This window comes from Triturus cristatus, chromosome 10 (genome assembly GCF_964204655.1).
Source record: "Triturus cristatus chromosome 10, aTriCri1.1, whole genome shotgun sequence".
NCBI classification, from domain to species: domain Eukaryota; kingdom Metazoa; phylum Chordata; class Amphibia; order Caudata; family Salamandridae; genus Triturus; species Triturus cristatus.
This window is the reverse complement of record NC_140593.1, coordinates 433998035-434024539: the sequence shown is the minus strand read 5'-3', so window position 1 is coordinate 434024539 and position 26505 is coordinate 433998035. Positions and strand designations below refer to the sequence as shown.

The 26505-nt window shown below is 42.1% G+C and overlaps 1 long non-coding RNA gene across 1 annotated transcript in view; it reads left to right on the top strand.

Annotated features, from left to right (window-relative positions):
• Positions 1 to 25919, top strand: part of LOC146789576 (uncharacterized) — a 52943-nt gene extending 27024 nt beyond the window's left edge. Inside the window, exons 3-4 of the long non-coding RNA XR_014969829.1 lie at positions 19137 to 19219; positions 25658 to 25919. This is a non-coding gene — a long non-coding RNA (uncharacterized LOC146789576). The remainder of the gene's footprint in view (positions 1 to 19136; positions 19220 to 25657) is intronic.
• Positions 25920 to 26505: the final 586 nt, after the last annotated feature.

Sequence of the window (26505 nt, the reverse complement as noted above, 5' to 3'; positions counted from 1 at the left end):
TCCATGGAGCACTAGCTGGACTTTCAAAGCCCAGCCACTTCACAGCATTGGTTTGGCTCCACCTGCCACTTTGCTTGTCATCATGACAGAAAAAAGGCATTTATGTGTGTCACGTTCACTTGGCACATAAAATGATGTTTTGCCTTTTACTCACTATTCTGACCCACACAACAGGCTCCCAGAATCCCCTTGTACACTCAGCTCAGTATTACCTTGCGCGCGCTGCATCACCGAATTGGCAATGCAGCGCCCGCAAGGTAAAGTGTTTTATTTATTTAATTACTTACCTAACTCCTGTCCGTCGTATGTCAGACTCTACTACCCCCACACCCAGCCCCTCCCCCGCCCTGTCCCACCACCCCGCAGCACTCCTTTGGCGATCTGCCACCGCCAAAATGGCTCCAATGTAGTAGTAGTAGGTAGCACTCCTATATATGTATTTTAATGCAATATATATCAATGTTATAATTTGTTTATATAGAAATAATCCTTATAAAGATTTAATATTTTTTAGATTTAGTACACAAAATGACATAAAAGAATTTCAAAACTATTCACGTTTATACATTTATATGGAATTTCTGGGTAAGAGAATAAACAATTCAGCCGGCACTAAGCATAAATGTATCACTTTTTCAAGGACCAGAATCAACACAACGTCATAAAATATAACAAAGGATCGGATTCAGAACAGCATATTAAAATAAAATAATTATAAAATATAATAATGATAAAATATAATAATAAAATAAACTTTTATTTCTTATATTTATTGTATTTTATACTTCTACGATATTGTATTGGCATTTGTGTAGTACGTTCATAGTATTATATTGGCTTTTGTATACAGCTTTCTTCTAAAAGTATTTGAATCCATACTTTCTATGCTAAGTTTTTTGTTTTCCCACAAATAAAGGGAAGTTCTCACCTCAGTACTACTATGTTTAATTAGCACAAACAAATTTGCTGTAGTCCAGAAATATCCAACCTATTGATGACAAGCTTCAAGGCTGTCAGCAACTCTTGCTTGCAAAACTGGTTTGGGGTTCCTGCTATGGCTTCATCGAAACATTTACTCATCGGACTGTGGTGACTGAGGTGTTGGATATAGCCAGACTGACATTTCTACAAACATAGTATTTGCATTGTTAAGTGGAACCAGAGTGCAGGCCGCACCCCTGCCCTCAGATATCACAGATACTGGTGATCGGGAAAAGCGCTTCTATCCAGGGGTGGCTCCTCCGTTATGGCAGAGGAGCATCTCCCCACTAAAAACGATTCATTATTTTATTTTTTCTTACCTTGCCATTGCCAGCCGAGTCTTAGGGCAGGGCGGGGCCATCCTAGGTAAATCACTGCATAAGCAGGAAAGAGGAGGAGTGGTGGGGCACTGTAAGTGTGCATGCTGGTTTGGCCGACCGTCTTAGGACTGCCATACCGAAATATGCACTTACATTTCTCTAAACCAGCTGTGATTAAATGTAAATGTAAATGTATGTATCTTGTAAAGCACACTGCTGCCCTGAGGCGTCCTGGCGCTGTAGACCGCTGGGGAACCCGTCCTGGCTATCCCTGTGAGATGGTCCCTCCTGGGTATCTCCAAGGTGAAACCAGGCATCCCCGGCGAATGTGGGGGGCCGTTGTGGAGATGAGGCAAGCTAATGCCCAGAGTTGCCGAGTGTGATCCCTGGTTAGAGTAGGCACCGAGGCGAGAATTATCGAGTCCGCTAGCCCTGGTCCACGACCCTGCCGCGTCGGGAATTGAACCCTGGTCCCAGGCCGTCCTCTGCTTCCGGGTCTGCTGCCTCTAACCAGTGAGCCACACCACTCCACCACTTAACAGCTGGGTGGAGAAATGGCATAGACTCCCTGTGCCTGAGCGAGTGTCAGGTAAGCCCACTCAGGCCAATCACGACACTGCTCTCATGCTGGTAGCAGCAGCATGAGAGTAGCACTGTGATTAACCCCTGGGAGCCTGTGCAGGGCACCTGTGTCAGGAGAGGACCACCGAGGTGCGGCCACATCTGCAGGTAATTGAGTTAATTTAATATTTCCCCCCACACATTCGCATTGCCCCCCCACTTCCATAGTAGAGCTGCCGCTGCTGCTTCTATCTCATCCATCAAAGTTCTGCCAATGTCCACTATGTTGTTTTGGCACGTGTGATCTGTCACAGCAATGGGGTCACTGCTCCTTGGAATATTTTGTGCACCGGTAGAAGGTCGTACATCAACAGATGAACATGGAGCATGAGCTGGACTTTCATAGTTCAGCCACTTCCCAGCATTGGGTTGGCTCCATGTGTCAATCCACTTGTCATCATGACAGAAAAAAAAACATTTATGTCTGGGTCAAGTTCACTTGGTGCATAAAATAATGCTTCGCCTCTTACTCACTATTTTGACCCACACAACAGTCTCCCATAATCCCCTTTCACACTCAGCTCAGTATCGTGTACTTCCTGCAGTGATTTGGTATATAGTACAGCAGGCAGCTGAAGGAGACAATCAGGTGGCATGAGAATATTTGTGCACTGTCTTTTAGCAAACACAGTAGCTCAGACTTCCACTAGGCAGTCTGCAGAGATGCTGGTGCTTACCTCTTTGATGATCTCTGACCCAGTCCAGGAAGTGGATTTATTTTTTGTTTAAATTTGTTTATTGAATTTTAATTTAATAGGTATCATTAATAATCATGTGCATATATACATTTCAGGAGAGAAATACAAATTGAATTTTACTACACAATTATAACATGCTTGACGTGCTGTTCATGTATTCCATGTAGGATGCCGGGTGTGATAAGGTGCTAGTGGTAGATAGTTAAGAGTGGCGGCAAGGTTATGGTGATGAACTTGGCGGGTTCATAACATTTGCCCAACTCAATGTTCCATCGCCCTCTAGTTATTTGGGCTGCTTCCGCATCTTTATATTAATTGTGTGTTAGGCTTGTGTGGTGTCTGTCTTGACTTTTCAAATGATTGTGATGTGTCCTGGGTATGTGTGTGAGGCACATGGCATTTAAGGTTCTGCAGAGCCCTTTGGACTAGGTCACGTGATGGTGTCTGCCTTACTCTGTATTAGCCATTGATGCTTGTTTCTAGTTTGCCTCTTGGGAAGCCCCATTTGTTTCCAGACTCTCCTGCCAGGAGTTGCAGAAGTCTAATAGTATTGCATCTCATGCCGCTGCCAGCGGTAATGTTTGCAATCCTAGGGTGTCTTCTCAGTGTAGTGCTACACTTTCCACCTGGGCCTAGCACACTAGTGATTGAAACCAGGCTTTCTTAGCTGGGGGTTCTGGAGACCTCCAATGCCTGGTATTTAGGAGCTTGGCTATGATGAGCCCGAGATCTATGAATCGGGATGTCACTTTGTACTTTTTAAATCTATGGTATAAGCCCAAGAGGCAGACTTCCCAGGTTCGCTCCACTGTATGGCCAGTGCACTGCGATAAGTGCATTGTGACTGTTTCCCAATAAGAGGTGAGGGCAGCGCAGGTCCTTAGCATATGTAATAGGTCTCCATCAACTAGTCCGCATCTGGAGCAGTGGGCATCATTGCGGCCAAAATACTTGTTAATCATGACTGGTGTCATGTAATCTCTTTGTATTATAAAGTACGGAACCTGGCATTCATTGGGATAAGTGTGGGTCCTGCTAGAATGGCCATCCATTTGTGTTTGGTGCTTTGTCTATGGAGGTCTGTATCCCAATGGCGCCTAAGTGATGACAGTGGACGTGCCGCGTGCGTCCCTAGTGATTCTGTAAACCATTTGGTGAGGTGCCTACCAGTACCCATCACATGTCAATATTGAATTGTGAGATGTGTTGTGGGCTCCTGAGTCATGTCTCCCCATAATGTCCGCACCAGTGAGGTGTGTAGTAAGACTTGGCCCTGTGGTAGGTCGCATTCCTCAGCTATTGTGTCAAAAGGCATTAGCTGCTTGTCGTGATACAGATCTCCCAGAGTCTGTATTCCGGCATCTTCCCCGGTTGAGATCTTTGTGGTGGTGACTGCGCGGTGTTGCCTAGGCGTGCCAAGTATGGGAAGGGAAGGCGCGTATGGGACAACAGGTTTTTTGAGCCTTAGACTGCTGCAGAAGCAGTTGTAAGTGACTGCCATCATTAGTTGGGTAGGTGCTGCTCCTTTCCTGCTGGGGTGAAACAGAGTTGTAACTTGAGGGTGGGTGTGTCCTGGTTGTTGTGTAGCGTTGTCTACTAAGTGTAGGCCGCTAACCGGACAGGTCACCCACTGTAACTGTGCCACTTGGTAGTTGTGCTCCATTTGGGTACAGCCAGCCCTCCTCGGTCAATTGGCAAGTAAAGCTTAGTCAGTGCTACTCTGCTGTGTTAGCCATACCATATGAAATACTACATATTGCACTCGAAGAAGTGGAAGAGCGAGGGCTTAATATATAGAGGTAAGTTTGCCAAATGGTAAATTAGTCTTGGGAGCACTACCATCTTTAGGAGGGCAACTCAACCCATGGTGGCCAGTGGAAGGGTGTGCCATAATGACATCTGCAACCTAACCGCTATTATGGCACATGTGAGGTTCCCCTCTAGGATATCCTCCGGCTGACGGTAAATTTGGATTCCTAGATAGCGGAATGCCGACTGCTGCCAGTGTACCAGCGTACCATTGACCACTAATGCTGGGTCAGGGGTCGTCTCTGTGAACAGGTACAGACATGATATCCCCCCGTTTACCCGAAGTCCTGACAGTGAGGCAAACTCTGATAATGCCCTTTCTATTGCTTCACATGGCTCTCAGATGTCTCGGAGATATATTAACAGGTCGTCCACATACAGGGACCCTGTGTGCATTCCATCTCCTGGAGGGATACCCATTCCACCCAGTCCGTACTTGTTGAGAGCGTAAAATAAAAAGTCCCACTCTAGCGTGTCGAATGCCTATTCTAGATCGAGCACAAGGCAACCTGAGTGTGCCCAGCACTCCTTTGTGTAATGAGCTATTCGGAAGAAGCACTGTGCAGCGATTTTGATCTGTGTAGACTCGTTGTGGTATTATTGGGCCAGTCTGTTTGCTAATATTTTAGCTAGTATCTTGTAGTCCGTATTCAATAACGCTAATGGATGATAAGAACTTAGCGATTCTGGATCTCCATCTGGCTTAGGCAGCGAGACTAGCAAGGATTCTCAAAGCGTCTACAGGAGGATAGATGTCTCCTGCGAGCTATGGTACAGTGACAGCAGGTGTGAGGTGAGGACTGTCTGATATGCTTTATAATATTCTGCTGACAGTCCGTCTGGGCCGGGTGTCTTACCGGTTGCCTGCATTTGTATGGCTGCCTGGACCACCAGGAGTGTTATCAGCTCATCAAATTCTGCCCTCTGTACTGCGGACAACGATGGTATGTGTAGTGGGGACAGGTAGGACACTAGCGCAGTGGGTTCTGCATGGACAGAAGATTTATATACCCTGGTGTAATGGGCAGTGAATATTTGATGAATTTCGTGTTGGCAGGATAGTAATTGCCCTGCCGTGGATCGCAGCAAGAGGAACGGTTGTTGTGTATGTTCCTGTCTTATCAATTTCGCTAGCAACCTACCCGCTCTGTCAGCTGTTGCATGGGTGCGTGCTGAGTGTGTGGCATAATTCAGGCATCTCAGCCATTCCATGACTTCAGCGTGCTCTTGTCTCAGTTTGTCTAAGAGATGCTGGGTGCCAGCGTGGCGTGCTACATCTGATTCCAGGTTAATGAGTATGTCTTCAATGCATTTTGCTTCTTGGTCTAACTGACAGCGCTAAGCACTGCCCTCTGACTACTGCTTTAAATGCTTCCCACACTACACCCTCATCTGGGACCAAGTCTGCGTTGGTTTCAAAATAGGTGTATATAGTTGTTGCTAATGACGCTCTGAAAGGGGGGTCTTCTAACGCAGTGGTTTGTTCTGTTCGCTCCCCTTGTAATTCCAGTGTGTGGGAGTTGTGGTCTGATCCAGGAAGTGGATTTATAAAGGGTTAGAGAAAAGCAACGTGGCCCAAGAGGGTGAATAATGGTTATCAGGGAATAAGTAGTTTTGAGTTGAGATATTGGACTAGGGGCTAGTTTTGGATTATGCAGGGTTTACATATATTATTTTGGTAGACTACTATAATGGAAGCAATGAGAACCAAAGTGAGAACTATGGATGGGAGGTCAAGGTGTGATGATAAGATTGCCTAAAAGATAAGAGCCAGGGCATAAAATAATGTATTCTTTCACTTGCAAGACTGAAATGCATGAGTATTACCAGCATCTATTCCTTTGTAAAATTGTCATATTGGAGATATGATTTCTATATTATTTTCCAAAACAAAGAGAGGGCCCATGATTTGTAATTCACATATTGAAAATAACTCTGGGAACTGCATATCATTAAACATATTATCAACTTTGAGTAAATTGCTGTCACCAGCAATGCTGTCTCTCTCATGAGGGTTAAAGAAGAATTGTGGTCTGTGTTTGGGGGTACTACCAGGATATCTATCTGTCATAATGGTGCTGTCCTAGGGACCCTGTACAGTAGAAGTGTTCACTCTGGGGGCCCTGCAATGGTGGTTTTGCCCTAGGGACTGGTCCTGGTGGAAGGAGTGGTCAGAGGAAATGAATGGGCTTTGTTCTGATCTCGTACGCAGATGATACACAGATAGTGATAACTATATCCTGCAATGTGGAAACAGGGACAAAAAGGTTCCACATTTGTATGAAACACATCATTGAATGGATGCATTCCAATTTCCTTAAACTGAATACCAAAAAAACGGAGGTGGTGGAATTCAGAAAAGGCCCACCCATTTGAAGTCACTCATGGTGGCCAGCAAATGCTGGGTGGTGCCCTGAAGTCACTGGGAGGATTAGAAACCTAGGTATTCTGTTCGATGAGCAACTAAACTTTGATGGCCAGTGTAATTTGCTGACCTCCCCATGTTTTTTCCTCGTAAAGGTTTTGCGTAAAGTCTTACCCTTCTTTCCACAAGGCCTTCGCAAAATGGTGGTAGTAGCACTGATCCTTTCCAGAATCGACTAATACAATTTGCTACTTCTAGGCATTGACAAAGGGCAAATGTTGAAACTTCAAACCTGGCAAAATGTTGTTGCTTGGCTGCTTCTACACATCCCTAAATACCACCCCATCTCCAACAATCTTAGGGAGCTACACTGGCTCCCGGTCCAGAAGAGCATTGAATTCAAAGCGCTCTGCTTTGTGCATAAGGCACTGTATGGAGGAGGGTCTCTGGACCTTCAGCAACTATTTCGCTAGCATATCCCGTGTCGTGAACTCAGGTCAGCCAATAAAGGACTAGTTCAGGTCCCAAAAATCCATAGAGCTAAATGGGGGGGAGGGGGTAGAACACTCTCCTATGGGGCAGCCAATCTTTGGAACACAATGCCGATCTCATTCAGGCTACAACCTAACAGAGTTCTGTTTAGAAGAATGACCAAAACCTGACTGTTTCCAACCCTGCCCACTACATACCAGTTACCACTCTCATTACAGCTCAGTGCCAAGGCGCCTCAGCAATAGTTGCGCTTTATAAATGTATTCATTTATTCATTTAGGAGGTGAACATGAAAAGGTGAGGTTTTCCAGGAGAAACCAGGAAGGACAAGGTAACTTTGGGTGACCTCAGGGACCTGTCTTGGGAGTGAATATTGTCCTGGGGGGCATCCTAGGACAAATCTGCAGTTGATTGGCATTTAGTAATTCAGGAACATTTTCACTGATCAGAAGTTACTACAAAAAAGGTGGTAGACTGATTTTATAGTCAAGTTAATAAGTTTTTAAAGTACATACCTTATTTACTTTCTATTAGTGGCAGGTAACTTTGGGCAAGTTCATAGCAAGTGTTGTGCAAAATGTTGAATTGGAACTGGGAAACACATTTACCTCTATGCGTTTTTAAATACACTTGATACCCACAGATGTTTCATACTGTTGACTGAATGATCATTGCAATGTTAAAAAAATTCAATATAAGTAAATGAACTACAAAAATAATTGAGTAGTTGGACGGCATCTAACATAATGTGTTGAGGGAGAACTGGTGCAATATGTGAGAGTGTGACCCCATTCTGAGCGATAACATTAACAGCTCCTTCTGAGGAGGAAGCCATTCATATTTCTTTTAAAAACACATTTTTATTGTCATTTTCAACAAACACAAAGGTGGACACCTTGCTGACCCCCGCCGCTGCAGTCTTCCCACTCCAATATTACCTCAGCGGCTATAAAGCCAGCTATCAGGGCCTCTTAGATTCCTGCAGTGTTTTGCAGTCCATAGTAGTCCCACTATTTGCCCCACACCTGGAGTGTTTCTGTTGGTCGCCCCGTGGAAAATATAGCAATCTCTTGGGGGGGCCATGCGCACATTCCTCAAGTCTGCATCATTAAGAATACCCACCCAGACCTCCCATTTCTACCTCAGGGGCTCAAATACATTGAGGGCGTTGTTTATGAGGGAGCGGTATATTTTCAACACGCCACCATGGCTAATGCTGTCCATCCCCCATCCCCCATTAAACATCGCCTGATGACATTTGTCCCAGGTGATACTTGTAGCCCGTCCCTGCCAAAGGAAGGTCCAGAGTAATACATTGAGTTGTTTGAACCAAGAGTTGGGAATTGGAAAGGGGCATAGAGATGTTTGATAGGCAACATCATCTTAAAGAAGGGCACCCTGCACAGGGTGTTAAGCAGGAGACTGGACCAGGATTGAAGCACTCTGCTTGTGTTAAATTACAGATGTGTGTAAGCTCCAAAAGGAGCAATATTCAGATGCTGGGTAGGGATAGTATGCAGCGCGCTAATCACTTCAATGTCCCCCCTCAGCGGGACCAGGAGAGACTAGTGCCAATTTGTGCAGAGACCCCCAGAATATGAAGGACCTGAAAGGTGCAGATGTGAAAAAAGGAGCACATCTTCAGAATACAGACCCCTCCCCCCACCTCCACCCCAACACCATTGCGTCGTGCTGGACAATGTGGACCAAAGGTTGTATCGCCAAGGCAAAGAGAAGAGCAGAGAGAGGGCATCCCTGCAGCGTGCCTCTACATATTGGAATTGGGGGCAGACAGAGCTCCATTAATGAGGACCTGAGCAGAGGGCTCCTTGTAAATGAGCTGAACCAGTTTGCAATATCTCAGGCCAAAACCCATGTAATGCAGGACCTGGTCCAGATAAGACCAATCCACTGTGTCAAATGCTTCCTTGAAATCGACCAGCAAGAGCGCAAAGGAATCATTGATTTTGTGACAGCAAGAAAGCAGCACATTGATGCATCGTATCTAGTGGCAGTTGCTGCGGTTGTTCATAAAGAAGCATTAATCAGCATTAATAAGACTGGACAGTACATGCTGCAGTCTACTGGTCAGGATGTTGGTGAAACCCTTCAGTTATGCATTGATTAGCGAGAGGGGTCAGTAGGAGGCACACGTGCCAGAGGGCTGCCCCTTCTTAGGGAGGACCACTGTAGTGGCAATGTCTAGCTCTGGAGGAAAAAAGTCCACTGTTCTGCTACAGCATAAAGGTTCATCAAATGAAGCGTAAGCAGGGATTGATAACACCAATAGTATTCCATCGGGAAGCCATTAGACAGCGGGGTTCTACTGGTGTTCAAATCTTGTATAGGTGACTCTACCTCGTTGACCATAATGGCAGTCTCCAAAATAGGCTCTTTGGAGCACTGTGAGTCTGAAAAGGGGTATGCCCTAAAGGAGTGAGTCAGTGCACTGCTGCTCAGGTTGAGCATGGTGGCCATACAGCGCCTGATAATAGGCAGCAAAGACCTCCACTATACCCTCCCCATTGGTGGCATACTGTCCAACCCATCTCCGATGCTGGGGACTATCCGGTACTGCATTCCCCCCGTAGCTAACCAATACAGAAGTTTTCGATTTTTGCCACCATATTTGTAAACCCACTGGATGGACACCCGCCAACATTGTCTATCCTTATCCAGCACCAGTTGGCGTAGAAAGGATTTGTCAATATCGAGTTGCCTGTGAACCCGCTCGAGGGCGTCCACAGAGCAGTTTCTCTAGCTTCAGTATACAGGTTTCCAAAGGGACGAACTCCTCATTTTAAAGCCTCTCGGTGTTATGGAGTTAAGATTTGGTGAATCCCCAAATTGCAGCCTCACAGGACACCGAAAGCATCCCAGGGGAGGCCACTGATTCTGAGTTGATTTTGAGTTAATTCCGCATGTGCTCCTAGAACTGATCGTCCGTGAGGCACCAGGCATTAAGCCGCCACATTGGATGCCTGGACCAAACCGACGCCCCAAGTGGTTGAAAAGTCCCTCTAGGTAGCATGTGTGCTGCTGTTTTGTGAAGCATGTCAGTGGCTGGAATAAGCATAAGATTAATTCGCAATAGGGTTTTGGTGGAGGCTGACATGTGTTTATGTTCCCTACTAGTTTGATGCCAGGTTCTCCATGCATCACACAGTCCCAGGGAGTCCATCCAGAATCCCAGCTGTCGCGCCCCATGCCTCCGATGGTCAGTCAGAGGAGTCCAGTTCAGGAATGGTGTCGGGTTGAAGTTCCCCCCCAAGGACAATGATCCCCTGAGGTAGCCCGGAGGTGATCTCAGTACACGCCAATTGGGTTTGTACCAGAAGGGGAAGTGGGACATAGACGCTCAGGAGGTTAATATGATGGCCCTCCAGGGTGCCCTCGACTACTACATAATGGCCCGTGGGTTCGAGGTTGTCTTGGTCATTGCCAAAGAGATTGTTTTGTGCAGAAGTATGGCCACCTCTAGCTTACCCAGCTTGATATGCCTGGTCATACCCAAATCTGCACAGTAGGGAACTTTAAATGCCCAACAGGTTGGTCTCTTTTAGCATCAGGGTGGGATCTTTTGGTGTAACGGAGGACTATTGTACATTTGCCATGGAAATTCCAGGTCAGGACTTGAAAACTAGCCATTGAGAAAGAGTGGAGAGCCTAAATTAAAAGTCCCTATAAGAGGGTTGTGGGGGTCCCTCTGCAGACATGGGTGTAGCTGTAAGGCAATAGTGGATAAGTGTACTGCCCAATGTGTATAACCATCTCCGTGGTCAAGAACGAAAAGTAAACCATAAAACTATCTCTGCCCCTCCAACTCCTCCCCTCCCTTTGCCATACTTCCACCCTAGAAGCATCTGTTGCTCTAACAAGTTCTCATAACACTCAACATTTCAGTTGCTTGGACAGGCATAAGAAGTGGACCTCTTCCTAATTAGGATATTGGCGCTGTGTTCCAAGAGTGTTGCTCTCTGTAACAGCTCGCACCTCCCAGGTCAGTGTCCACAGGGAGGTGAACAAATTAATAGCCTTGGTTAACTGCATCCATAAAGGAGGGGGGAGAGGACACCTCCATCATTCCCCTCCAGAAGTACCCTTCTGTAATTCACCCGGTAGCAAGCCACCCTTCAGGGTGTAAGATCCTGGCACCTGCCTCCGACAGCCCCCTTCTGCACCAGAGGAGTCAGATGAGGGTCTTTGGCATCTGAAACCTCTCCGGGTCTGTGAGCATTTATTGGCTGCAGACCCTTGGAGTCTCAAGGGCATCAGATGTAGCTGGTCTACCTTACAGAAAAGGGGTGGGCCCAGTCGCTGGAGCTCACACCACTCAGAGTCCTCCTCCCATGACTCCTTGGGAGTCATAAAGAAGTAAGATCAAGAGTTGTGGACCATTTTCAGCTTTGCTGGGTATGTTAAAATGTAGTTCAGAGACATCTCCCACAATTTCGCTTTGACCGCATCAAAGGATTTACGTTGACTTTGAACAAACTTGGTGTAGTGAGGGAAAATCATGATGAGGGTCAATTCAAAGGAGAGGGTTCCTCTTTTGCGTGCTTATCGTAGGATCACGTCCTGGTCTTTCAGTATATGAGCAACCATCGGTCTGGGGGGTGCACCAGAAGCAGGTACTGGGCCAAGGCACTGTGTACTTTTTCCATGACAAACCAGGGCGAGAGGGCACCCTCCGTAACCCAGGACTTGATCCAGGCATCAAAAAATTGCTCAGGCATGGATTTCCACCCCACCCAGATCTATTTTCAGCATCTTAGGCCCTAGCTTCCAAGGTTCGGGTAGTGCCATTCAGTTGGGCCACTGTATTTTTGAGATCGGCAGCCTTGTTCTCCAGCTGGGAAATCCTTCCTTCAGCCCCAGTCACCCGGCCGAGCCATTCCATTAAACCTGCCACAGGAGGGCCACATCTATAACCACCTTTTCCACCTTTGCTTCGACCGCCTCTCTAGAAGTCTGGATAGCTTAGAGAATCACAGTCACATCAGTGGACTCCAGACAGCTATCCTCCATGGCCTTGCTGTACTGCCTAGGGTAGTCCACCACCAGCGTTGCATATTTGTCGATCAAAGGCTGTGTTTGCGAAGATCCACTTTTGTCTTTCATCATGATGATTCCCAAGGGTCAGTTCGCTGATTAAATCAGTTGGGGCCCCGGCAACAAGTGAGTCTAACCAGGAAAGAGAGGCCATCACTGCCATGCTCTCGATGTGAGGGTCCTTCTCACCGGCACTGCCAGGTGGGAGCTTGGAAGGGGAGTCCGCTGACAATTTTGGCCCAATCACAGTCCAGCCCGGAATGGGCCATGTGGGCAGCAACAAATGCACCTGGTCCACTTGCCCCACCGACGGCAGCAAAAAAGCATGAGCAGCTGGGGCACCCCAATACCTCTGCCTCATCACTCTGTCCAGGTGATGGCGGCTCCTGGCGGAGGGGAACAAGAAGAAGAAGATGTCTGTCTGCTGCACCTCAGCTCTGGGTCCTCCACAGTCAGGGTGTCACTTGGCCTGCAAGCCACACAGAGCCTAGCAGCAGTCCTAGGTGGGCCCCCACCATGCAGAGGGTATGATATTGGTGCTTGGGGGGCAGTCACATCTGGCCCACTTACCATGCCGATGGGGGTGCGGCAGCACGAGCAGCCAGTGTTCTTGGACAAGGCTGCCACCCTTCGTCCCCTGCTGCGGTGCCTCTCAGGGGATGAAACTCACTTGGGCTGTGTGAGAGCCACAAGGTGGAGTGACATGGAAGTCTGGGCCTGCAAAATGTGGCGTGGGTCACCTTCACCTCTGCAGCCTCGTACAATGGTGAGCCTCTCCCTCTAACACAACACAGCAGTTCTTCAGTGAGTGGCTGACATTTTTTGGAAGGATGCTGTTCGGCCTGGCACTGCACACCTCACACACCCAACAGAAGCCGCCTCGGCCAGGGGAGCCTGCCCAAGCCTCTTAATGAAGATAGGCGCAGACGGCAGACAAGGATAGCATGGATAGATGGCTGGGGTGTCCAGACGGCGGAGGAGTCTGGAGCCTTCCTAAAACGCGTCTGCCATCTTGGCCTCCCTGGCCACACCCCCAGGACATTCAGATTCGCAGTAGGGTTACATATTTTATTTAATTTACTTTATTGTAAAGGGTACAGTCTGTTTTGGTGGGTTATATCACACTTTATTTGGTAGCTCAATGCAGCAATTTATAAACAGCATGTAACAGATACCGAATGAAGGACAGACATTCTCCACAGCAGTAGTGCTCCAGAGTCTGGATTCCAACTGTGATGGCACCTACTATCACCAAATCTTGTGTATATTTTAAGATGCTACACATGGTGGACCTTTATCAGAGGGAATCATTTGACAGCTTTTAAACACCCTGGTTGATCATCAAGGGAACATCCAAATAGTAATGGAGCAAGTACATCTTCAAATCTTTTTGGATTTGAGATCTGTTCAAGTCACCTTCAGAGCCCGGTTGCACTCTGGCCCAATTTCCACTGTGGAGAAAATGGAGCACATATAGTAGACCTGGAGGGATACCAAAGGTCCGGAACTTCATGCACCGTAGTACTTGGTTCACAAGTCTAATGCATTATTAAAATCCATGTATGGATTTGACCACAGTGTGAAATATTGGTGTATTGTGCTTAGACCAGTGCAGAACATAGGTAAAATATGATATATAGTATTATAATGAGATATTCTGCTTTACGATCTCTCCATCTATGGATTCTCTATGAAGCAAAACTAGGCCTGTAGTTTTGCACATTTAAAACAGATACAAAATATATGTCTCTTTCACAAAATGGGTTGTACACCTGTCACGAGTGTAAAAATCTCATTTATGAACTTGTAAATTCCAAATCTCTATTCACGAAATTAGGGTTCATGTAAAATGTACACCTGCCTCGTAGACTTTACCATGTGACCTAGAGCCTCAGACACTCCCGACCCTGCACACGTTCAGGAAAGACCTCAAGACCTTGCTCTTCGACTGATCCAGAGCTGACCCCCCCCCCCCTCCCCCCAGTGCCTTGAGACCCTAACGGGTGAGTAGTGCACTTTATAAACCCCTGATTGATTGATTGACCGATTGATTGATTATGAGCGCCCCAGTAATCCAAAAGGGCCAGTAAGGCTATTGTAAATTGGTGTCACTGTCAAGTTGGGGATCACATGACCTTCCCAAGTTAAATCATGCACTTCAAGTATAGTACTTGGGATTGAAGGCTCCATCCACAAGAATAAGTAATCCTTTAGCTTTGAATGTCTTCTCTTGAGGGGATCTGAACGGAGCCTTAAAGTTGGCACTCTGTTGAGTTTGTTATTGACTCGTGTAATAACATACCTGAGGGAATTACATCATTTACTGCAGCGAATAATTACTGCCTCCCTTATGTGCAAGCAGAGACACGGCAGTGCCAGTCTTTTTTCTACCTCGTTACACTCCATCGTGGAATATATATGCCCAGGTTAAATCTGGATATGATGACAACAGAACCTAAACAACAAAAAGAAACGCACATTGCATACACATCAATACAGGCACGTTGTGGACCTCGTTTTACATGCCAACTCTTTTATGGATGAAAATTGTAAAATAATATTCATTTCTTTTCACAAAAACCTTACAACGAGCCTAATTATGTGGTTACTCTGGTTTAGCCTGTAAAAGTCTTGACTGCAAAATTTCAAGGTTAATGAGATGACTACGACTAGTGAAAACACTGAACCGGAAGCCAAATGCACAGGGGAGTTTTAAATAAATAGCTCACAAGTTAAAACCTGCCAACAAAAGTGTATTTAAATCAAGAACTAGAAGTAGTTTTGGCAATATTTTTGATGTGGAAAATAGTCTTTGACAACAGGCTACTTATGCTACATTCTGCAGACTCATAGGCCAATATCATCTGATAAAAACTACATAAAAGTTTAGCTTACAGTTGAAGTCACGTGCAGGCCATTAAATACCTTCATTCAGTAACACATTAGTGCCTCCACCTTTAAGAAAACTGCCTTAGTGAAAGCAAAAGTTTAAAAGGAAGCTTTTAAGTCTGGCCTAGACCGAGCTTTATGGTACATTGCTTATGTGATGAACCAAAGAAAACACACAGAAAAAAGTTTAAGGAGGCCCACTACAGCCAATGTTTACTGGGGCCCAGCCCCCTTCAGCCATTTCTTGATTACATTATCATTAACATTGCGTATTAGTCCACAGGAATATTTCTACTGGTGTGCTCATGTGCAGGTAACCAATTTGGTTGTGGCTGAGTGTTCTTCTATGTACTTTGGGGCAGTTTGGGAGTCTGCTCTTCTACACTGAGTGAAAGGCCAACTCTTCTATGTGTGAAATCAGCTCAGTCAATTGATAAACATGATGTTGCAACACCTTCCTACTAGACCTCTCTTCTTGCTCCAGAATTTTTCTTGTACTGAATAACTTGGTGAGCCTTCAACCCCACAAAGGCCTGTCCCTTTGTTTTAAACAGAGTTCAGAAGAAGTAAACAGCCTGTGATTGTGAGAAAACAGAGGCGCCAAGATCTTTTTGTAGGGAATGAATGAGGGCTGTTCTTAAAACGTGCTTGCAGTAGGGAGGTTGATGAATCCCCTGAAAGTTGGAAATCCACCATTCCTAGATTTCCAACTTTCAAAATGATTGTTAATTGTGCTCATATGTAGTCTAAGTCATCCTTTTTAAGTTCCCATTGCATCTCCTTGATATCAATTGGGCCCATCTCTCCCAAAGACCATCTTTCTCAGCAATTTCATCTTTGATGGTTTGCAGAATGCATCGGATTTTCAAGACGGTTCACAAAAATACCCAGGAGTGAACGTCAAAATCTATGCATGTTGTACATTTCCATATGTTCGCCTGTTGACCTACAATTATTCTTGTACATAGTCCTTGCTTTGGATTGGCACTGGATTACTGCACAGGGTGAATGCAATAAGAGTTATTGAGTGGCAATTGGCTTGGACCATGTGTAGTTCATGCTAAAATATCTGAGTTGCTCCTGAAAATAACATAATAGGGCCAAAACTGCCAGCAAGTTTTTTAATTCCAAGTAGGGCTAGTACAGTTTGTTCAGTTCGAATTATAATATAATTGATAAAATGTTGATCTATTTATAACCAAGACAATAGGTATATAGGGAGATATTGCTACTCATTGGTATAGATTTAATAAGTGGCTTAATGTAAATTGTCTAAATGAAACAGAAGAGATGCCAGTCTCTATGTGTCACTTGTTCTAGTTTGAATGCTTTGGCAGTGTGCCATAAAAATATGTATTTGCATAGGAGGAATAGAATAGTACTGAGATCCACTGATTAAATTTACTTGTGATGAGAACCAAAACAAATCCTCTATGACCAGACCACCCATTGACATTCTATTTACATGTCCAAGGGACTCACTATCAGTGTGATCTAGCCCAGTTTATCAATTGAACCTCTGTATCAACATGGCAAGTGGTGTTCTGATAGGAAACAAATGCTACAAGAGGAAATCTATATGATTGAATAGTATGGCTAGGTAATTAGCCCAAATTGTTACTAACATGTTGACCTTATTATTTCAGAAAGACAGTGACTGCTAAGATGAACACTCCCAGTATTCTTTTCCTTCTGAAGAAATAATAGCATACTGGCCTTTTGTAAGGGTGCTGTGGGTGCATGTCTTGCCATAGCTCAATGATTCTAATAAGATTTAGCCAATGTACTGGGATAAATCTTCTAAAATGCAGCCGCAGAACAAAAATACTTCGTGATTTTACCAGTAGGGAGATCTTAGTCACAATTATTTCAATGAATTCCTGCAAGGCGAGTAGCTTTTGCGGCTGAAACATGTCAGACCCTAGGTTGCTCTAAATATTGCCTGATATAGTAAATAAAACTCACTGGGCCTGTTGTATGTAATTTCTGATATTATGGCATGAATAACTGTAATCTCCTCTCATAGTGGGTTACTAGGCAGCTTTTATCAGTGCAATTTGTTGTAACTATACCTAGAACATTCCATTATTTGGTATGAACAGCTAGAACTTTACTAAAAGTGTTACCAGTCTTATACTAGTGCAAGAGTGAAAGAGTAAATAAGGAGCTTTTATTTTATGCAAAATTATCCCCTAACGTATGCTTTAATTTTTCAAAGCAAAGGAAGATATAGTACAATTGTATATTGAGCTACAGGGTGTGTGGATGCCCTCCTTTAAAACTGTAGAATGAATTACAGTACGTGTAAGTAGTACAACAAAGTTAAAACATTGGACAAATGGGGGTGGTGGCTTCGACGCCACCTAAGATGGCTGCTTAGCAGAGAGGATTGGTTGCGGGCCTTGTGGCATTCTTGGCACTGCTTTTGCTGAGGTCTTGTGCTGCGGAGACGGCAGAAAGTAGAGTGATGCTGCTGTGCTGCTTCTGCTGAAGGTGCGGCGATTCTTTCACTACATTATTATCACCGAGGCGGCTGCGTCAGAAGTGGCTGCCATTTTCTGCTTTATTCCTCGCTGATGCGAGTGGAGCCACCAGTGCACTATGCGCTTTGGAATGTCTTTAATCTAATGTTGCCTTGACTGTGTTTCACAAGGCAGCTTTACAGGTATGAATAATTACATGGAACTGAAGTGTTTAATCTTCATTTTCTAAGTGGCTTTATGGCTTTGCTTTTTCGTGGTCTAATTATTGGACTTTCTTCATATTCTTAAGTGCAGTGCCAATATAATAATTCAACTCTCCGTCAGTTTGGCATTATTGACAGGCTGTATTTTTCCTTCTATGGGAAAATCACATAAACCTTACTTTGTTTTTAATCCCAAGGTACAATCTTCTTCTGGACTGAGTGCTAGTTCAGCCGGTTTTGCTTCAAAGGTATTAACAACAGACAAATTGGATTACCACGGTGAAATGGCTAATTATACTACTCCTCATACTGTCTCCTTACAGTCCTCCTTAAGTACGGCTCAGTCTCCTTCTTCTACTTCCAAAAGGTTGAAGCAGGATCCTCCTTCACCTGAGAAGTCCTTGTCCCCAATCTCTTTAGAGTAACTGTTGGAAGAAATTTGGGCACTACGTCCTTCCGTTGAGGAGACTAATATCAGGATACAACACTTGGATGACAAATGGTCAATGACGGAGGATTGTGTTTCTATGCTGGAACTGCAGATTGTGGATTTGTGTGAAGAAACTAACAAAATTCACTGTTTGGAGAAGGAGGTTCTTCAGCTTAAACGTTGCACAGAGGACTTGGAAAACAGGAATAGATGGAATAATCTCCACATTTATGGCTTGCCTGAGGCAGTGGAAGGGTCCAATCCTGTCTCCTTTTTACCTCCTTCCTTCCAAAATTGTTAGATATGCCTTCCTCAACCTCGCTGAATATTCAAAGGGCGCACAGGCCTTTGTCCTCGTCCGGCGTTGTCTACAACTTCTGTCATACCAAGGGGAGTCATTACACTGAAGTTTACTGACTTGAAGCTAAACGTCAAATCTCTTGGCTGGGCAACAGAATTTACTTCTCTCAAGATGTTTCCAAAACCACTGCAGCCAGAATGAAGGAATGTCTCAATCTCTGTACTCCTCTTCGTACTCTTGACAGCAGATATGGTCTTTTTCATCCTTGTATTTTTAAGGTGACATTCCAGAATACAGCATTTGAAGACCCAGCTGAACTTAAAAAGTTCATACAAATGCATACCTTGGATACAGCTGGTCCCTTTACTTGATCGATTTTCTTTCCTCTATGTTAGGATTTTCTGATGATCTAATATGGCTTCCTTTAATTTAATGATGTTTTAATATGTTATATTATTTGTTTTAATATGTTCTCCTTGTCTTTTTCTACAGATTAATCTTTTATGTTTGCATGGTGCGGTCGTCCCTCTTAAGTGTTTATGGCTGTGATGTGACGTGGATTCCTACCCTTCTAGGTGAGTCATTGTTTCATGTGTCGTCACCACCCCATTTATTTTCCTTTTGCCATTTCTTCAAGTATGTTTTTATAGTCAACCTTTTTGGATTTGCCCTGTGTCTTCCTCTTGTTTCTCATTTCTCCTTTTTATCTTCCTTTCCTGGTCTTTCTTATTCTTTAATTGGTATTCTTCTCCTTTTCTTATTCTTTTCTTATCTCTTTCATATTCTCTTTTCTCATTCCTTCATTGTTCTTTTTCTATCTTTTGATATTTATTGTATTATTTTTAAGTAAGCTTAATGCCCCCAAAATATCTATTCTCTACTTATTTTTTATAATTCCGAGTAATTGTGGAAAATTAAAGGGTCTCTGAACCTTGTTAAATGACAGTGAGTATTATCACATTTAGGTAAATCTAATCCTGATCTCGCTCTTATTCAATCTGAAGCATTGAAATTTAAACAAAACTGGGTTGGGCATGTCTTTGTTTCTCCTTCAGTGAATAAAAGGAATGGGGTTGTGGTATCGTGCAAACAATCTCTTAATCTTAAAGTGGTTTCACAAGATACAGATTAAATTAGTAGAAGGATTATTGTTAATCTTTTTGTAGATAGGGTCCCTCTTACTATTTTGAATATTTACCGTTCTACACAAACTGTTTGTACTTTTTGGCCTTTTATTGAAAGAAACGTACATAGTTTCATGATGCGTATTTTATTCTGGATGGGAATTGTAAACAAATTCTGGATACCTTTTGGATAGACAGTCCTCGGTTCCATTATTGTCACGCAAAATGCACAATTTCATTCTGCTATTTCTAAAAGTGCCTTGGTAGATTCATGGAGATTGTCTAACCCTACAGTCAGAGCTTATACTTTTTATTCAGCCTCTCATGGTACACTTTCCTAATTGGATCACATTTTTCTCCAAACCTCTTTAACAATGCATTATACAATCCCACATCACTCTAAATTTACTTTTTGATCATGCCATTGTTGTCACTGACTTGGATTAGGCTCCCCAGTTCTCTTTTGAATAGATGGAAATTCAATAATTCTTTGCTACTGGATGCTCAATTTTCTAGTTCCTTTATTTCTTTTGTTTCAGAATTATTTTCATCTAATGATAATTTGGATATCTTTCCTTCCTTATTATGGGACACGTTTAAAGCATCTGCACAAGATTTTATCTTAAACTATGTCTCCAAGAAAAAGAAAATTGATTTCATCAATCAAATCTTTGGAAACACAATATTTCTCTCCTAAACTGTCTTCTGATCTTCATAATTTGTTGCAGGCCAAATTGAAGTTTAATGCTATTTCCACTGATGAAGTCCATTCTATACGCGTTATTATGGTGGGAAAAATAAATTTAGTAAATTGTTACCAAATTATTTAAAGGTAAGGAAATAACGACATCTCATTGACTCTGTATCATCTTCTCAAGGGAAGTATTTACTAATCATCAAGCTATTTTAGAAGAGTTTATTACATTTTATAAGTACTTATATACTCCAGAATTAGAGACCCAGTCTTCTCTAAATGAAGAATATTTAAGTCAACCTTCACATCATGTTCCCCCTGACCTAGATTTTGATTTTTTAGAGGATGATCTTACCTCTGATAAGCTTTCTAGAGCATTAAAATCTTTAAAGTTAGAGAAAAAAAAATAGGCCCTGATGCTTTTACGGTTGAATGGAATTTTATCTTCATTTCTCTCATCTTCTCCTTCCCTATTTATATTGGTTGTTTAATTATTTTATTAAATCCACTTCAGGCACTTTTCAAGAGGTTTATCCACAAAGATGGTAAGGATCCCAAAGATTGTAAACATTATAGGCCCATCTCCTTATTAAATGTGGAGTATGTGGAGTATAAAATGTTTGCCAAACTTTTAGCTCTTGATTAGGAGTCCTTTCTTCCAACTTTTATTGGGAAGGAACAATCAGTACTTTTTAAAGTCAGACCTCTATTGGATAATGTTCGATTATATCCTAATGTTCTTAGTAAAGCCCCTACATTTAAGTCTTCCCTTGCAGCCATAACAATTAATGCTGAGAAGGCGTTTGATAGACTGAATTGGGAGATTATGCTTAAATCACTAAAATGGCATGGATTTGGCCCTAAGTGTATAGCGTTTATATTGTAATCCTCGTGCATCAGTATTGGTCAATGGTATAGTTTTTTTCTATTTCCCCTTTATAGGGGTGTTAGACAAGGTTGTCCACTTTCTCCTTTATTATTTGCTTTAGTGCCTGAACCCTTTTTCTCTTGATTTCATAATAATTCTCTATTTCTGGTTTTCCTTATGGAGATCGTCATTTAAAATTCGCTGCATATGCAGATGATATTCTTTTATTTATTTCTTCTCCTGACAGTTCTTTGCCTCCGCTTTTGCAAGAAATGTCCTTATGTTTCAGGGTATAAAATAAATAGATAAAAAACTGAAATTCTTCCTCTGAATAAACATACTTTCAATCATTCTTATCATTTTACGGGTTATAAATGGTCTACTTCTGCTAGGATTAAATATATAGCTCTTTGGTTCACCAACTCCATTCCAGAGAGAATATTCTATCATCTTACAATCCTTTATTTTTGTCTTGGTGGGGTTACTTGGATTCCATTAAAATGATGATCTCCCCACTATTATTATAGCTTCTTTCTATGTTGCCAGTTCATATTCCCAAACATTTCTTTAAGAAAATTCACTCAATTCTTCTCACATTTTTATGGCACGATAAAAAACACAAGAGTAGCTTCAGTCACTCTATAAAAATCAAAATTAGCTGGAGTTGTGAATTTTCCGAATTTCTATTATTATTATAGAGCTTTTGCTTTCCATCAAGCAGCGCTTTGGCCTGTTGAATTAACCTCGCCCTTTTCTCCGTTGTGGCTAGAGCTTGAAAAAGCCTTTCTTTTTCCTTTCGCTTTCAAAGAGGTGTCCTTTTGGTCTTCTACAAAGTTGCTTCTCCATTCTTTTATTTTGAAAAAAATGGCTTCATTGATCAAATCTACGTTTCTTCCAACCCCTTTGACTTCTTCTATATTTCTGACAATGCAGATATGGTACAATTTTCTAATTAAAATCAATAATAGACTTTTCTTTTGACGTACCTGGAAGGATAAGGGTCTTATGTAGGTATCTCACCTTTTTCATAATAAATCTCCTATGTCTTTCCTCAATTTTATCTTATTTATCATTGTCCCAAATCTTTTTATCCTCATTTGTTAGCATTGATGAATGTCATTCTTGATGTTTATTTTTCAATGCAACATTCCACAAGTTTAGTTTCTTTTCCTACTGGATTTACTGATTTCTTAAAAACCAGTCCTAAAGCCTTGCTTAATTTATAAATATCTTTCTCTTCCAAATACCTCTCAAATCAAATCCAAGTTGGAGCTTATATGGGAAGGGGATCTGGAGATTACTTGGGATGTTTCTTTTTGGAATAATATATGGGCACGAATAAATAGAATTTCTAAATCAGCTAGTTTTGCTCAATCCCTATTTTTCATATATCATAGATTATATCTCACTCCCCTACACTGCTCCAGATTTTGTTTAGATATATATGATAGATGTTGGTCTTGTAATTTTCCTAAGGTAGATCTTATGCATATGTTATTTAGATGTCCCTATACAGTTTCTTTCTGGCATAAGGTTTGGTACAAGATTGAGAAGATTTTTTGTTTAGATTATTACTTTAATGTTCTTTATATTTTTTAGGTTCCTTAACCAGTTCCCTTGTCCCATCTTTCCCTACATATAAATTATTACATATCTTATTAGCATTTGCTTTTCAGCAAATCATTTTTAATTGGAAGTCATCATCTAAGTTATCCTCAAGGTTTGGTGGGATTCAGTGTGCTGACTTCATAAATTAGATGCTGCGTACACCACTCAGTTATTGTCTTCTCATAATGCTGAATTGTTATGGTTACCTCTTACTAAATTTCTTAACCAAGTTGACAATGTTATATTAAACACTATTCCGGTCTTGTATGAAAATGTTTATCCTTCGTAAATATTTTCTCTTAGTTTTTCTTTTTTATTTGATTGTAAAATGGCTTTTTAGTTTTGTAGTTCATGTTTCACTAATTCATATTAAGATGTACATTAGAACAGTATTTTTGGGTCAACATATTAATGAGAAAACTTATGTTTTATTTTATCCTTTATGCTTTTCCTTCCCTCTTTCCCTTTGCTACCCTTACAAAATTATAAAGACTTTACTGTTTCTCTCAAGTTCTTAATACAGTATGTTAATTGATGACTTTTTATTTATCAAAGTACTTCTTTTTTATATTACTGTATTTATTGGCATTAAAGTATTTTAAAAACAAAACAAAACAAACATCAAAACAAAACAAATGCTTGCATATAATCTGTGCATTAAAGGTCTTCTATAAAACATGGTGGATTGCCATTACAGCTTTATTCCTTTAGTTGGAAAGAAACCTGTAACTGATAGATTATTGGTCTGCCCCGTTAGACGTTCATGAGTCCCTAGGTCCCTGAATAATCAGTGTTACCAGTCTTGGAGCTGTATAAAGAGCAGTTGAATATAATGGGAAACCCAATCTACCCTTGAGGGCTTGGGCAAATCAAATGAACGGGTAAAAGGCGCCTTCAAGGGATTTATTTGGAATACTCTGTTCTATTGCTTTTGATATATATTTTAACTGCAAGAATTATCGATAAACTCGCCAGAGAGATATTATTCAAATGAATTTTATCTAAGAAATAGTTTTCTTCCTTGTGAGGACATAAGAACCAATGAACCAATCACAAAACAATAAATATTCAAAACACGGGTATATATAGAAAAAGGTTTTTATCTTTTGAAATGTATCAAGGGTACTACACAGTTATACAAACAATGTGACAAGAGGAAAATAAATACAATTGTGTAATCCTTCAATGTCACTATTGTAAACACTTCTTCTCATTGTACATTATTTTCCAGAACAGAGTGTGAATGTCGACGTTTCAGTCTCTATGCTTTTGTCCATGAGACCATCTTCAGGACTATCATAAATTTAACAGTTGACCTCTGAATGGTGTTTCCAAAGATTCAAGAATTATAGAATACAATTGATAGTAATCCGACTGCAGACTGCCGAATTTTCGCTGCGCTACAAAATTCAACAGAATAAACTTCTTCAATTGAGAAGTTGCTGGGGACTGGAAATTTAATTACACCGTCCAAAACGCACCAGAGTTCACTTTACTGTATCTTTTGATGATTATTCACCTTAAACAAAGTAGAGATACAGAACGACGATCGATTTGACATATACGTATCAATTGTATTCTATAATTCTTGAATCTTTGGAAACACCATTCAGGGGTCAACTGTAAAATTTATGATAGTCCTGAAGATGGTCTCATGGACAAATGCATAAGGGAATCAGAACACACAAAGTAGGGCTAAGGGCAGGGCTTCTGTCCAAATCTATTCTCTCACTCCACTAATTAAAAATCTTTTAGATTGTTTTGCAAATTATTTTGGGGGGTGGTTTTAGTTCAATTTTTAAAATGTGGTGCTACATATTTGTATATTGAAAAACAACAGTTCCTACAGTCACTATAAAAGGCAGTTGACTTACTTGCAGTTCGACTCAATAAGTAAAACTTGATATTTAAACCCTCACTTCGGGATGGCTGGTAACTAGAATGTGAGATACTGGGGCCAACGTTATCAATACAAGCCAGTATCTCCACCCTAGTTAGCAGCCACCATGAGTTACCAAGCCCAGAAACGAGGACAATATGCAGGTCATGCAATTACTAAGCCCATTCTCGTATTTGTTTTCCCGATTCCAGGAACTTAATTAACTTGTGTCAGCAGATGGAAAATGAGCACGGTAAAGGATTGAATTTTAAGGGATGTGTTACCACACTTGGTTAAATTAGGAATAATGCTGAGTGCAGACATAACACTTTGCATGCCTCTACATCTCTAAGTCCCTCATTACATGTGGTCTCTTGAGTGTAAAGGGGCTGGACATCAGATTTATGAAACTTTGGCCCAAAATGATGAGTTACTGAGGAAACAGGTCCGCAATTACAGATTCCCCTGGAATTGTAAGGGGACCTTCATGTTCCAAATCGTAATTCTCCTTAATCCCCCCCGCCCTCACCCCTCCTCTGGAGTTACTCGTTACCGCCTCTCCACTCTTAATGTTAAAACTATAGTAGAAAAGATACATGATATAAACTCCTAGATAAATAAGAAACTTTCTCAGAATAAATTGTTAAACTGTAAATTTGGCTCCTCCCTGAGAGGACTAACTCACACTGAGCAAACTTGTCTGGAGAATTCTCAGACAGTGGCTTGAGTCCACAGTCCAGGAATTGGCAAGCAGTTTTTGTTGTCCAGTCTTGAAAAACACAGCTAGGTTGATTCAAAATGTGATTATAATTCTTTCTCATCCCTATGCATTTGTTTTAGATTTTATGAATTCAGGCTTCTAATGACACGAGATTCAAGACAAAAACTCTTTGAACATGTAATAGAGCATGGGACGGAGGTTCCAAATACCGATAAACCTTGGAAAATGTGAAGTGGGAAAACTACAGACTTTTACCAGCAGTAGCAAAGTATCAACCTCCAGACCTTCCTTTCCAAGAGTAACTTTCAAGTGCTTCAAAAAACATACATGAAGATAAAAAGCTTTCAAGTGGACCCGTTGCAGAATTGGGAGACAGTTCTTTATGACGATTAGACCATGCAACTCTTTTATTGTCTAACAAATGTTAGTTTTTATATGTTGCAATGCATTGTCATGTTGTTTTATGTGGCGTATATCAACTAAGGCAATACTATTTTTGTTTGAATATGCGTCTGGATTTATTATTCTCATTATTATCTCAGATGTTATTTGATAAACATATTATATATTTCATGTTGCTGATCAGCGCTGTAGGCCTGATTCACAATGGTAAGTCAGAAATTCACACCTACAAGCAGCACACTTCCTCAGTGCTTAATTTGAGCCGGTGGTTGCAGGTGGAGGCCACTGGCACTCATTTTTGAGGACCAGCAGTTATTTTCCCTCATCGGTCACTTCCCAAGCGCAAGAGAGGGAGAAGGCATAAAGGGCAAAGAAGGAGGAAGAGAAAGATGGAAAACCGTCACAAAGGGAGAAAGTAGGTTCTGCAGGAGTGAGATAAAAGGGCGGAGAGTGTCTGGAAGTGGATTAAACAGTCATGAGGTGGATTCAAAACCATGAAGCCACAAAGCCTTGGTATTTCTAACGCCAGTGCCAGCTGCGGGCTTGTAAGCAGATCTTTGGGCAC